The following is a 14,935-nucleotide window of genomic DNA, read 5'->3' as shown; positions in this document are numbered from 1 at the left end:
GAGAGGGAGCTGCTGAGGGGGGTTGTGGGGTTAAGTGTGACCGGCTAAATTTAAAACAAGATGAAAATGTGATGAACTGACCATTACAGATGTTAGATTACCAAATCTAACATGCTGCTCAGGATCTGCAACCTGAGGAGAGATGCTGCACTATGTAATGCAAGATAAGACTTTCATGTCTGGAACTGTCATGTTATCTGTTATCCTCCTGTCTTGTCTTTCAGGTCTTGTCATCCCTGCTCCCTGATTACCTGCATCCCTCATGTATTTCACCTGCGCCTGATTGTTTCCCCTCCCCTTTTCCCTCTATTTAGTCTCTGTGCTCCCCTTGTTTGTTGCCAGTTCGTCTTGTCATGTACAGCGTCTCTTTGGCTAGCGTTCTTGCCCTTTGATAACCTGATCTTCGACCTTAAGCCTGTTTTTTCTGACCGTGATTTTTGCATTACAGATCTGTACTGTTGCCTGCGTTTGAGTTTTTCTAGTTTGTTTAGTAAAACCTTTTTGAACCTCTACCTTTGTCTCGGGGTCTGCATTGTGAATCCTTCTGTGAGCCCTCCTGATAAAGACTCATGTTTATCATGTCTACAACTTTTGACAAGAATCAACTGAAGAGATGAAATCACCCATGTTTCAAAGTCAAGATTGATTATAATAAATGTAAACATCGGAAATGATTCATTGTTTGGCCTCAGGAAAAAGAGAAACTCCAGTTCCATTAGGAATACTTTGGTCAGCACAGATATAATTCAGGTGCAAACTTCTGTCTGACATGCATATGTGTCTTTAATGTTTGCTTCGAGATATTTAAGCGTGTAGAGACAATTCTGAGATTTCTTTCAAAATACATTAAAAATGTTGGAAAATAGTTGCTGTAAACATGTGAAAAGACTTTGAGCGATATATTACTGAATTGTGGAGTTTTCAGTCCAGGATTTTTTGGGCGGTCCTAAAGGGTGGCTCGATGACACGCTGAGGCCACCCTGAGCATACCCCTGCACTCCTGGCAGAGAGATAGAGATTAATTCATCTCGCTCAGAGCATTTCAAAGTTAGTCATGTCATTTTCTGAACTCATCTCCTGGAGCTGAGAATACAGGTTTTTTTGGGTTTTGTTTTTTTTACTCAATTTTGACATGTAATTTCATGTCAATATTTGTAATCATTCAAACGTGGCTGGGAGGTTAATAACACTTTCTTTTTTGGTCTGACAAACTGAGAACACATATTTATTCTTACTTTACACGGACTGGTGTCCAGCCTGAATGGGCCAGGAAACAGTTTATTTATTTAGACTCTTTAAACCCATTTTTATGAAAGTTTCTAATCAATAAAGCTAAACAGAATCCCTGGCCGAGGTGACAGACCTAATGAGTGGCAGCCGTCCCACCCAGGATTAGATAATCCAGTCTGGGACCAAACTGTGACCTCAGGATGACGTGCCTCTCCGGCCCAGCCCATCGTGTGATGCACCGCCGCTGTCTGCCCTGCAGTCTCTCACACAGAAAACAATATTCCCACACGTCAAGGACTAGCAGCTCGCCAGCCCGGTTATCTACACCTACATATGCTCTGTATCGGAAACAGACCTACTGCCAACCAACTGCGGCAAGGTGAGTGTGTTTAATTCAATTTTAGTGGGGGGGGGTTTCGGTCAGAGCTGGCTGAGAACGGACGGAGAGAAAAGGAGAAAAGGTTCAGCTGGGCAGCATCGCGTCGGAGGCTGAAAAAAGGATGTCTCGCTCGGTCATAACGGGAAAGACGCACTCGGCATTTAACCGATAATTTTCACCTGTAATTGCCTTGTCGTCTTCAAACGGACTGTTATTTTTCGTTAGACGTTTTAAATTAATGTGTAGGTAGCTTGGTTGTTGGCGTTGTGTATTTTTTATTTTTATTTTTATCGCAGTGGCACAAAGGCAGCGAAAGCGGATGGTAACGGTTCGACACACCGTCGCTGTTACATCGCTGTGCTGGTGGAAAAGGCCGTGGACCCTTGGTGAACATACATAACTGCACAACGTGAAACAGTCACTATTCGTTCATGATAGATTGGACTGGTTCGCCATTGCCACACCAGCGGCCTGCACCCTCATGTTATCACCATATTGACCCGATATTGCTAGAAACAACAGCGGTACACAATCAGTGTCAAGTACGACAACATGAGGAAACGTGACTTCCGCTTACGTTTAGCAAAATAAAAGCCTGGTCGTGTAGGGAGACGCTTGAACATTAGCCTGTTATTATAAATACTTATTGGACAATAGTATTAAAACGTGAAAGAAAGTAATAAAAGGGTGAGATGAACAACCGAAATATATCATGCAAAGAATAATAACAATGGTTCAATTTATTAAGTCACTGTCATAAAAGAGAGTCCTACAACATCAATGAAAGGGAATTATATGACTTTAACTTTACCACAATAAATATTTAATATGAATATGAACCTACTCATTATTAACACGGCCAGGATACACGACATAGTTCAGAGTACACATTGATAATCATATTATTTATTTTGTTTAGCTACAGATATGCTTTGATTTGATTGTTTTTGGCCATACGTTTTTCTTTTTAGTGCGCACACCCGGGCTTTTATTTTGAAGGCAGGCTGGTTGTACTTCCTGATGTATTTTGGTAGACGTGTACTGTTTGGTGTCTTGAGGTGCAGTGCATGAAATGTGGTGTGGCTGCAGATTAATCTACTGGCCTAAACACCATCATGCCTTCAAGCATTAATTAATAACAAATAAAAAATGCTATCATATAATATTATTTTAGGGACTTACAGTGCTTTTATAGTGATCTCTCAGTGATATATTTTCTGTGTAGTGGTGTTTTCATAGGGGTTGGGTTGTTTTTTTGCGACTATCTTCTGTCTATCTCACATAGTCATTATATGAGTGCAACATTTGTTTATTTCTGTATTGCCTATTTTATGTCATATTTTACTGTAGATAATAAGAATACACCCTGGTACATTTAGGTTCATATATAATAGGAAAGGCTTCAACACATGGTTCTTCTCCTGTTATATAAAATCTTTCTTCCGCCTTGCTCTCTGTTCTCCAGAACTTGAGTCAGATTTGTGTACAACATTTTGGCATCCTTCTTACCTCTCCAGTATAATTATCATCCAGTTTTTACTTTCTAGTGAGTCATTGCCCAATGATAGATAGGTAGCTGTTCTTATGGGGAAACTGTACTAAACACTATCTCTGACAACTAATATTGGCAGTAGCAGTAGTTGCAGAAACAGTTGCAGGTAAAAGTTGCTGGTAGCACTTGTAACAGCAGCAGTACTTGTAGTACAGTAGTAGTACTAACAGTTGTGGTGGACCTTATGATTCCTTGGAGAGCACTGGGGCCTTGAAGTTTAGACAGTTAAAATATAATTCTGAATATTAGCTCAGGAAAGTAGTTGGTTGAGAGACAATATGATAATATACAGTAAAACATTATAAATATTTCCTGCAGACATAAAAAATGCCTGATAAATGAATCATAGAGGAAGAAGCATATCGTGTGACGATACAAATATATTGTTTCATATCATGCTCTGTTGTTTATTCCCTTTCCCCCTTTTTTTTTCGTCATTTGGAAGACACTATGTGGTCCCATGTCATGGATGCAGACTGCAGGCAGGCACTTACACAATCAAACATGGAGGAGAGAGAACATGACACAGAACGGGGTAATTCCTAACAGGAGAAGGACTCTGATCAACCAAGACAAACCCAGAAGCTGTTGCAGAAAATATGCTATATTGCAATCCTTATCTGGATATAAGCCTATATCACAATATAAAATCTTGGTCATATAGATGCAATATTCAGTGGCTGTTGCTTTTTTGTGGCAGAAAAAAACGTTCAATCAAGCAGAAATTCACTGCACTCACTGATTAAAGACAAAGAGATCAAGGGAGAGATTTGAAGATCAGCAGGCTTAAAGTGGAGTTTAAGGTCACAACATCACCCCAAATCAACACCAGGGTTTAAACTGTGTCATTTATTTTAAGAGTAAAAGGACAGTTTGGAATTTGAATAATTTAATGACAAGGACTAACAGCAGAACTGCACTTATCACATGAGTATACCTTCGCTAAGCAATACCCTGTTTGGATTCCTCTTGGTCAGCTTCTTAAAAGACTAGTGTGATTTATTGGCATCCAGTGGTGTAATTGCAACCTTCTCCCCTCATTCTCTCCTTCCTATCACTAGAGTTATCACAATACCAAAATAAGTAACCACGATACTATACCAGACAAAGCATCACGGTTCCGGGTATTATCGCGATACTGCAGCCTTTTTTTATTATTATTATTTTTATGAACTGCAATGTATTTGTACAAGTTATAAGTACTTATTAATTACTTATAATGTTGTTTGGTGTATGATAAACATAATACTGGTGAAGTAAGAATTAGACTGAAACAAGTTTGAAACGAGTTTGGTTTTTTGAGCAAAATTAGTGGTGCCACTGCCGATGATGCTGTGGCAGATTCGCTGTTTGGGCCCGGTGCTTCTGCCATGGTGAGTGTGTTGTTCGTGTTTGTGACTGTAAGCCGTGCACGTGTCGAGACGAGACAGAACTTTAGCTTGTTGTTTGTTTTGAAGCGAGTTTCTATCGAAGCGGAGCTGTCTCCGTAGAGTTCATACTTGCCGGCAGAAATGCACAAACAGCCAATCATCTAACAGACGGGCATACCCAGCATGTGTCCCCGGACATCACCAGTAACAGGCAAACAGCCAATCATTCAGCAGCTGTGTAGTTCGGTTGCAGTAGTTGGTTTGTTTACAAAGGAGTAGCATGCAGTGAGAAGCCGGGAGGAGAGTACCATTGTGTAGAATTTCTAGTATAGTAGGAACCGTTATGATTTGGCACCGCGGGGTACCGTGGGTACCGTGGGTATTGTGCAACTCTACCTAGCACAAAGGAGAAACTTTGGTAGTGAAGTGAATGTTAAGTGCCCTATTTAGAATAGTTTGGTTTGTCCATTTTGGGTCTACTGAAGAAACATGACAATTCAACATGGCAGACTCAGTTGAGGAGCACCTGCGGCATCTGTTTGCTTGATAAATGCCATCGAGCCTCAACATCGTGGTCCTGTACAGCTGATTCAGTGTGTCAGGCGACATGTCTGTTCCCAGTGTTCAGCTGCTCTTCCTGATCTTGGAATGTGTCTCTCCATGTTACGTAACCGAGTGCCTGTGGAGGCCGGATGTGCATAGTTTCTGTGTGTGTGTTTGATATGTGTTAGTCTGTGCTGTGATATAATCTCTGTTGTGAATATCTCTAATTTGTAAAAGCACTGGATGCAGATATCATGCAGGTCCTATTGTGCGTTATCCAGTTTCCCTGAATAGACTTTTTCAACACCCTGCTATCTGCAGCTGCACTGAAAAAGTGTCACATGAATGCTTTGGTTGGCTCGTCTCAAAGGTTTTTTCCAATGTTGAAGGATTACGTTTCAACAACTATAACTATATTGAGAGCTTTTCAAGGTGTGCCAACATCTCGGCAGCCTTCTTTGTCGAAATTCTTCATTATTGAGGTACTAAACTTAAAAAAGAAAAGTGTGCACAGCAAGCGCTGTGTAAGTCTGAGCTTGTACCATGTTATTCCCACTGTTGCTATAAATATCAGTAATGGTGACATCTGTAAAAATGTCTTGCTAAATTTTATTTTTGTTTGCTGGTTAAAAATGTGTTTAAAAGCGGATAGGCAAATGGCACATTTATCTTAATGCAAGTTTATGATAAGTGACATCATGAAGCCTGAAATCTGTCGTGTTTCTAAGTGGTCAAGTGAATGTTGCTGGATCATCTTACTTTACTTTAGTTAGGCTACACGGTATTTAACCTAAGTGCTGAGACAGAGCGCAAATCCCTGCAAATTTTCTCTGTTGCTAACGTCTCTATGCAGAAACTCGTGTTGACTGTGCAAAACATTAATCTTAATGGTTGATCATGGGTCCAGACTTTCAGATAAATGGGCTTTTATTTAACAGTGCATGTGAATTCAAAAGAGCCTTCTCAAACTTTATGTAAACTCTCCCAGTCAAAGAAACCACTGATGTTAGTCATACAATCGAGTGTCTTCACAGCTAGCTGAGCCACACGTGTAGCCTCTGCAGGCCTTTGGTGTTTTGGCCTCATCCTCATCCTCATGAACCTCCTTGTGATGTTGATGCAACACTTCTGTCATGGGTTTGTGAAAGTACTGTCAAGGTTCTCAGAGTCCCTCAGGGAACTGATCAGGGTCCGTTTCTTTTTTTAATTAGAGGAAAGGGTATGAAGTCCTTTTACTTTAAGGGCAAACGTAACAAAGCAAACATACCAATGGCTGATATATTGCAATCAAGGTCAAGTCCACTCAGCCGGGCTATAATTAAAACATTAAAATGCTGCTTAATGTTGTACCGGCAATAATGATCCAGTCATATAACCTACATAGAAACGTAACACTCTCAAAAGGGGAATTCTGCATTATAAGCAATCACTTTAGTAAATAAAACGTGGTACTTCTTTTTACTTCTTTTATTTTTACTTGTACTTGTGAGAGAATTCTACCAGGGTGTGAGACTTGTTTGACTTTTGTGTTTTTATTTATGCTATATAATATTTTACTTTTCCGTAAAAGATCTCATTCCATTGCTGGCTTTGTGGTTCTGAGTCAAAGTGTTAGGATATGGCTATAATAATGTGTTTCTGAAAGCAAAATAAATATGTGTGTGGTGGCCGTGCAGCTGTCCTTTTTGAGACTTTTGAGTCACACACTTTGACACACATTGACACGCACACACACACACACACACACACACACACACACACAGCTTCTCCCCTCTAACTTGTTAGTAGTTCTGTTCCTTTCATTGCTCGTCGCTTGCAATGCTTCACTGATTAAAAGGCACCCAAACGACCGTATGAGAGCTCTGAGGGTTTGTGCAGCGTTTATTGCAGCAGCAGATGAATGTTGTCCGGGCCTGCTCTGTATTTTGTGCTCATTTGTCTGACTGCACTGAGAGCTCTGCTGGGACACTTCAATATACAACATACAGTAGACATTTTCACTGTGCTCTTGTGTGGAATTGAACAACAGTCTGGTAATTACATGATGACTGGTAGTTCAGCTCCTGAATCAGACATAGAAATATGTGGGGAGAGTAATAGTATAACAAATGCAGTTCAGAGCAAATATTTTGATTACAGTTAAATTCCATACAAATACAGAGCCTTAGAGGATGATGTTGAATGTATCACTAGTTACTCATTTGGCTTAATAGCCTCTCATTTGTTGCTGCATTTGCAGTTCCAGACTTACTGGCAGACATTCAGCTTGATGAAATATAATACCTCCATACCATAGACATTCAAACTTTGAGTTTATAAATTGTTATTTGGTTGGATTATTTATTCATTCTTAAATCACTGAGAATTTATACTATGAAATTTTGAAATTTGTCATTATGTATGATTTTTTATTTTAAAGCTCAACCATTGACTTCTATTTTGTAAAAAACAGCCAAACACAATAATCACTAATAAAAATAATCTTTAGTTGCAGTTGTAATAACATGGTTCCAGTGGTCTTGGCAGTGTGAGGATTGGCTCACTGGCACAGCTAAATGCAACTGAACCATCATCAGTGTTAGTAGTTAGACTTGCACTGTTCCTCCATGTTTCAATGCTAATTGACAAGTTTTTGTTGCTGGTACACAAACAATAAAAAGAGTTTTGGGTCACATAGTAATTACTTCATACAGGATGTTACCGTATGCCACAGATAAACATTTAAACAATATGTCTAATCAATATCGTGATATTGATTGCAATAAGGCCCTCTCCCATTTTTTCCTGTACTTTGGGATACATTTAACTCTTCAAAATGAATTAATTATGGCTGATATACAACAGTTAAACAAAGTCAAGACAGGCTAATGTATAATGCAGATGGAAGATGTGCTCAGGTTAGGGCTGCTCGATTATGGGAAAAATCAATATCATGATTATTTTGGTCAATATTGAAATCACGATTATTCAAACGATTTTGAGTTTCACAATGCATTTGTTCAGCATTTCTCTCTCTCTCTCAAAAAACACTTTGTTATTGATTCTTTATGCAAAATATTAAAATTGAAAATACATTTTGGCTACAAATATGTACTTTACAGCTGTTTTGCAGTGTATAAAGCATTAAATCAATAAAATAAATATACTTTATGGAACATTAAATAAGGCATAGAAAAACATAAATGTATCGAAAAATAAACTATGGATCCAGCTGCTCTGCAAATTCTCTATATTTATAGAACAAAATAAATATAATAAGCATAAAAATCAATAAGCAATAAGCATCTTCTTGAAACCCTCACCCTCGACTGTATTAATGGGTTGCATATCTTTAGCTAAGAAATATCCAATGGCAGCTGTTAGGCCCCGTTTACACGTACATGGGTATTTTAAAAAACGGAGACATTTCCCTTCGTTTGTACCTATCTTTCACACGCAAACGGTGAATTCGCCTCTGAAAACGAATCGAGTTTTAGGCAGCTGATGCACCAAAAGTGCGACCAATGTTTACCTTTTGCTATGACGATGATCATGGAAGCAAGTCGCCCATAGGCTTGGCGTAGTTATGATGGCGCTCAATGGTGTATTTATTTTGATGTAAACGAAAACTTTTTTGTTATTTTGGAAAACAGAGGGAGGGAAATATTCGTTTCTCAGCATACCCGGCTATGTGTAAACGTAGCCTAATGTCTTGTGCCTCTCCGAACTTGTCGGATAAGGAGTCGCATTAAACAATGTGTCTGTGATCGATGACTGAGTTTGCGTTGACGTCTTGCTGGTTGTGGCACTGGCTTTGTCTTTTTGTTTCTTTATTAATTCATCGTGAGTGACTTTGTGCTTTTGTTTGAGATGGTTGAATAAATTTGTAGTGTTACCAAGAGGAGCAGCTATTACCTTGTAGCAAATCTTGCACATTTTGTGCTGCTGCTTCTCGTCGGATTCTTCTCATTCGCTTTCAATCTCACTCACTGTTTTTGAACACCAAACGACACACCTCCTCACTCTTCAGCTGCGTGGGGGAGTATGGGCTATCCTGTCAGTCAGCGGGGCCGCGTGAAATGGAATGTATTGCGCATGCGCGTCTCTCAGAACTTGCGTAATGAAAAGTGGAAAATAAATCGTTTAAACTCGATTATATGATTTTTGAGATCGTTTGACAACAAAATCGAAATCGTGATCAAAATTCGATTAATTGCACAGCCCTAGCTCAGGTACAATAACAGACTCTTGAAATAGAGTTCATTATACATGTGTGAGGCTGAAAATTAGTCTTTATTTTGAAATCATTTGTGGGTCAAAGGAAGACTGTGACCAGAACTTTGCTGGTCAACACTTTTCCACTTCCTCTGTAAATAGGATTAAGTTGCCTACTTGCCCATGAGAAAAGCCTTTAATCAATAATTGCTCTTGTGGTTCTGTTGGGATGCCTTCTGCTGCTAAGGGAAGAGCAAAACTGTGCAATTTTTCTGTTGGAAGTAGACATCAGGTGTTACGATAGCAACAATGCTAGTATAATATTTCCTACAAACTAACTCTCAAAGGGAATGCGGTTGTAAAATCTGCTGTGGCCAGCTACACTAAAAGCCCTGTGGCTGTAATCATCTGCAGTCCATGTCGGATATTGGAGTGTGCAGCTACATGGGAGCAGAGAGAGGAGACAGATGAAAGCAAGGATGGAGGAAGATGATTGTAGAGGCAGAAGTAGGCAAAGGGAAGACGCATCACACTGCAGAGCACTGTGGATGGAAAGCAGAGAGAGAGAGAGTAGTGAAGCAGAGATTTAGTGAAGCTGATGGGGGGTTGGGAGAGAAGAGGGGAAAGCATTAGAGATCGAAAGGAGGCTGGAAAGAGAGTGAGAGCTGCTTGGAAATGGACCAGAGAAAGAAGAGAAGAGTGAGAAAGACAGAGTCAGCAGAGAAGAGAGAGAGATGATGGTTAAAGAAGAGCTGCAGCTTTAGAAACAAGATATTATAGCTCATGATGTTTTGAAATAATATTACTTATTATTTATGTTTGTGTAATCCTATATGTGCAGCAGTGTGAAGTTATACTTCATTTATCCTTGTCGGCCAATTTGACCTTTCTTATATAATATCAGAAGTGCACATGCCATACACTGAATAAAGTTAAATTTAACAGCTACAGTTCAGAATCATTTTTGATATTTTATTTGATATTTGCTGATTCCTGCTTCTCAAGTGTGTGGAGTTGATGCATTTCCTTGTCAAATCTTACTGAACTAAATATCTTTTGATTCAAGACCCTAAGAAACTTGAATAAAATCATTAATGTTACTATTAACATCTGTGATTTTCCTGTTATGACAAGTCAAAATGATGTGGAAAAGTTACGTGTTTTTGCCAATAAATTCATTAGTTCAAACCTGATGTTAGGGCTGCTCGATTATGGAAAAAATCAATATCACGATTATTTTGGTCAATATTGAAATCACGATTATTCAAACGATTAATTTTGAGTTTCTCTCTCTCTCAAAAAACACTTTGTTATTGATTCTTATGCAAAATTTTCAAATTGAAAATAACTTTTGGCTACAAATATGTACTTTACAGCTGTTTTGCAATAGCATTAAATTAATAAAATAAATATACTTTATGGAACATTAAATAAGGCATAGAAAAACATAAATGTATCCAAAATAAACTATGGATCCAGCTGCTCTGCAAATTCTCTATATTTATGGAACAAAATAAATATAATAATAATCATAAGCATCAATAAGCAATAAGCATCTTCTTGAAACCCTCACCCTCGACTTTATTAATGGGTTGCATATCTTTAGCTAAGAAATAGTTTGCGTTGACGTCTTGCTGGTTGTGAACTTGCGTAATGAAAAGTGGAAAATAAATAGTTTAAACTCGATTATATGATTTTTGAGATCGTTTGACAACAAAATCGAAATCGTGATCAAAATTCGATTAATTGCACAGCCCTACCTGATGTATGTATAATTTTGAATCTTCTGCAAGTGATTTTTTTATTAGCTATCAAAAATAAATTTGTCATCAGACTTCTACCACAGGAAATTCACCCAAGGACTTGGAACCTTTAGGGAAAATCAGTGTGTTTGCACTGCATGGACCAGGGTCCAAATTAAGTTCTAGGGATATTATTTTATCCTCCAAAAAGTCCTGTTTAGCAACCAGCAACTGGCTTCCGCCTTGTGATGCCCAATGACCCAATGATGATGGTTCAAAAATACTTTTTGCCATGAGCTGATATGGTGAAAGAAGTAGAATAGAAGTGTGGATAAAAAAAATCACTGTCATAACCTCCTCCATTTAGAAAGTCAGTATGATTAAATATTTTTTTATCCGTTAGCAGAGGGCTAAACTGGAAGTTAGCAGCTCAGCCGGTTAATAAACTGTCCCTGACATCCATCATGTCACCCAAGCAGTCTATGGATCTTTAGACAGCCATGGAAACCCAGACAACAACAGCCTGTAGGAACCTTCTAGTTTCTTGGAAAGTACTTTCTTATTTATGATTATGCTAAGAGCTGCAAGTATACTTATTTGCATTTCACACATTCAGCTACTGTCAGCTACAATCCCCCTGCAGTGACTTAATCTTAGCGAACACTAATACCTGTTAGTGGTGGCAGCACACTTGTCCAATGTTACGCAAGCATCTATAAGCTCTTCAAGTTCAGGTGGAGAAACGAGCAAGGAGGGAAACAGTCACTGAGCCTTTGGGGAAGCTGGGATCAAGTCATGTGTTCATCTTCAGCTTGCTGAGAACACACAGGTAGTTCAAGGGATTGACTTGTGTGTTAACTGTTGCTAATGTGCACATGCATGAAAAGAAATACATGGACTTCACAAAGTTATTCAGTAATTACTATTGAGTAATTACTCAATACACACCTTCTGTGCCATAAAGTAAGCTTCCCATCAAGGCAAACCCAGTACTCATGATATGAAATGCATCGTAGAGGTCAGCAGAGGATAGCAATCGATGGTGTAATTCCACTAATGACTCAATGTGGTAATTTATTGATGTTGATATAGCACTTTTAAAGAGAACGCTTTGATAAACTGAATCCCTTCCAGCTTCACCAATGATGCTCTGCATCTGGCACAGACTTTTGACCCGTGAAGGAGGCCCAGGGATGGGACCGCTTTCCTACAAAGATCAATAGGGCATTGCATTTCGCTGTATTAACAAATATGTGGGCATTAGTTCACACTGGCATGGTCAGTGCTACCTTTTTTTAGCTTCAAGGCTAAAATAATCAAAATAAATCAGGAAATAGGGTAGAGGGCCATGAATAAAACTTAATAACAGAGTGAACGGGGCAGTAGAGGAAATTGCTGGTGACTCCTACTGGAATTTTTATTGTCATCGAAGCTTTTTAAACTTCTAAGCGACGTAGATTGAGAGAGATTTGTCCTGAATATAACCCTGAGCCAGTCTGGGTATTGTATAACTGCAGATTTATGGCTTCCTTTTTGGTGTTTGGGTTCCATGTGGACCGACTGAAATGTGATGCAGACGTTACGTGGACTCTGGTGATCCCAAGACTTTCCTCTACAGCCACCAGCCCAAATTTTAAACATTAGACTTAAGACTCTACTTTAAGATGAATGCAAACACAACATGCTCATATGTTAATATTATGTGCGTTAACAGCATGTTGTCATTCAGCTCACAGCTGAGCCTTAGTACAACTGAGGTTGACAGATAGAGAGACAAAGTCTGACAATATTGAGCTGGGTCTGAGTCCTAAAATGGCTCCTGCATAGAAGACAAACCCTCTTGATTATACAGATTGATGCAGCAAGGTTCCTTTTTTCATCCATCCAACAGTTTAGTTTTACAGTTTTACAGCTTTACTGTGGTTACATATATAGGTATTATCTGCTAGCATCGCATCAAATAATGTGTTCTTGTACAGACTATATGGAGAAATATGGTGGTTTGTGTATTTTCAAACTCCTGTTGTGTTAAGTTTGACAAACTTTCCATCACTGGGCCGGTGTTGATGGTAAATTTCCACCCTGAATACAGGGCTCAGTATACAGTGCTGTGACACAGGGTCATTTCCTGGTTGTTTCCTATTTTTCTCTTCTATTTATCTGTCTAGATTTGATCTGTATCTTCCTGCGTAGACAAAGAACAACTGCTTAACAAATTCTGATTTGTAGAGCTGTAGGCAGTGATGTGAGACAAACCCAAAGTTTCCTGAGGGACCTTCAGTTCAGTTTCAGCATTCCTCCTTTTTTTGCTCTCCCACTCTTTTTGTTTATCTGACACTGCCGTGAGATGGCGAATGTGTGTAACAAACAAAAGCTCTTTTCATTCAGTTAGCAGCACACACACACAGATCACCAAGCCTGTAACTCAGCCACCAGACAATCACAGACAGTGCCACTGGTACAGGAGACGAGAGAGGAACAGAGACTGTCTGAACAGAGGATAAATAGAAACTCACAGTACCAGTGCTGTAGAATTATCACCACTGAAACAGGGTGGATAACCAAAACTATTCACAGGATTTAAGATAATAATAAAAAATAAATAATGTAATATGTTTTACTATTAAAATCCTCTCAATAGTTAAATATTTACTGCATCAGACTTATCTAAGAAAACAAGAATAGCAACAAGAGAGCCAATAAAGACAGCATACCTCCACCAATGGCTGTAAGATTCATATTTTACAAAAAAAAACATCTCAATATTAAAATGTAGCTGTTCGTTAGAATTGTTTAGAGTATAGTAACTGTTTCAACAGCATTTAAAAGACTATAACTAGATAGACTTCAACAAAAACAAAGATCCACTTTTCAAAGATCCAGTTTTTAACTCAGTTTTAACCTACAGATGACTAAAACATTAATACACTACACACATTAATATTAATTAGCCACACATCAAATTGGCCACATCTCTACATCTCAATCTTATGTGATGCTTTAGAAACCATGATAGAAGGATGTTTTTTGTTGATTTATCATTTTACTTATTTATTTCAGGGTTATCTTCTTCATATGAACGTTGTAAACTGTTTAAAAAAGATGTCAGACATTAGGTACTGCCTCACTCCTCATTTCCCAGTTATAGTGACACAAACAATGGTAGTAATCTCAGCTCAACAACTGGTAATTTTCTGCTATGGGTCAAACAAAAAAGTTGACTTATTGCTCCTTTTATATTTTGGAATTAATCATGTTGTTTCCCACCCTATTTGATTGTACAAATAGCCACAAGATTGCATTCAATAAACATGCACTTGCACTGTGGATATGGACCACATCCATCATCGGAATTGCCACCTCCTCTGGTCGCGTCGTCTGTCTCTGCCTGGCTAGGCTGTGACTTCACTCGGATGCCCCCCTTCCGGGCTCAGGCTTATTCCTGGAAGTACAGCCCCAATGATATAATAGGGAGGATGTCCTTTGTTATGGCTTTTCTTTCCTTTTGCCCTCAGTGTGTGTGTGTGTGTGTGTTTGTGTGTGTGTGTGTGTGTGTGTGTGCGTGTGTGTGTGTGTGTTTCAAAAATAGTTCAGTTTCCTACCTTCTCCAAATCGATGACATACAGTAATGTGGGTTTTCCAAAGAACCCATTAAGGATGTGTCTGTGGACAAAAATCAAAGCTACGAGAACCCTCAATGAATCCCTATCTATCAGAGTATTAGCATGGATACAAATCCTGATGATATTTCTCTCTCTAACTCTGCATCAAGGAGGGATATAGAGTTAGAATATATGATTCTGTTTGGATCTGTATTTATGTTTTTCATTTTTTCAGTTGGGGCAACAAAAAGACAACTCCGTGGAGGGTATGTCTCTTTGTGATGAACGTAACTGCTGTGAAACATTCAGGAAATAACTTTTCA

General features: G+C 38.8%; 1 protein-coding gene across 2 annotated transcripts in view; it reads left to right on the top strand.

Annotated features, from left to right (window-relative positions):
• The first annotated feature begins 1,430 nt into the window (after positions 1-1,430).
• rusc2 (RUN and SH3 domain containing 2) overlaps positions 1,431-14,935 on the top strand; it is a 37,136-nt gene continuing 23,631 nt past the window's right edge. For both annotated transcript variants that reach the window (XM_019261133.2, XM_010742855.3), the window contains exon 1: positions 1,431-1,609. The gene's annotated coding sequence lies outside the window, so the exon portion shown is untranslated. The remainder of the gene's footprint in view (positions 1,610-14,935) is intronic.

The sequence above is a fragment of the Larimichthys crocea genome, chromosome III (assembly GCF_000972845.2).
Source record: "Larimichthys crocea isolate SSNF chromosome III, L_crocea_2.0, whole genome shotgun sequence".
Taxonomy (NCBI): domain Eukaryota; kingdom Metazoa; phylum Chordata; class Actinopteri; family Sciaenidae; genus Larimichthys; species Larimichthys crocea.
Note: the sequence above shows the minus strand (reverse complement) of the source record. Positions and strands in the feature narration are given on the sequence as shown.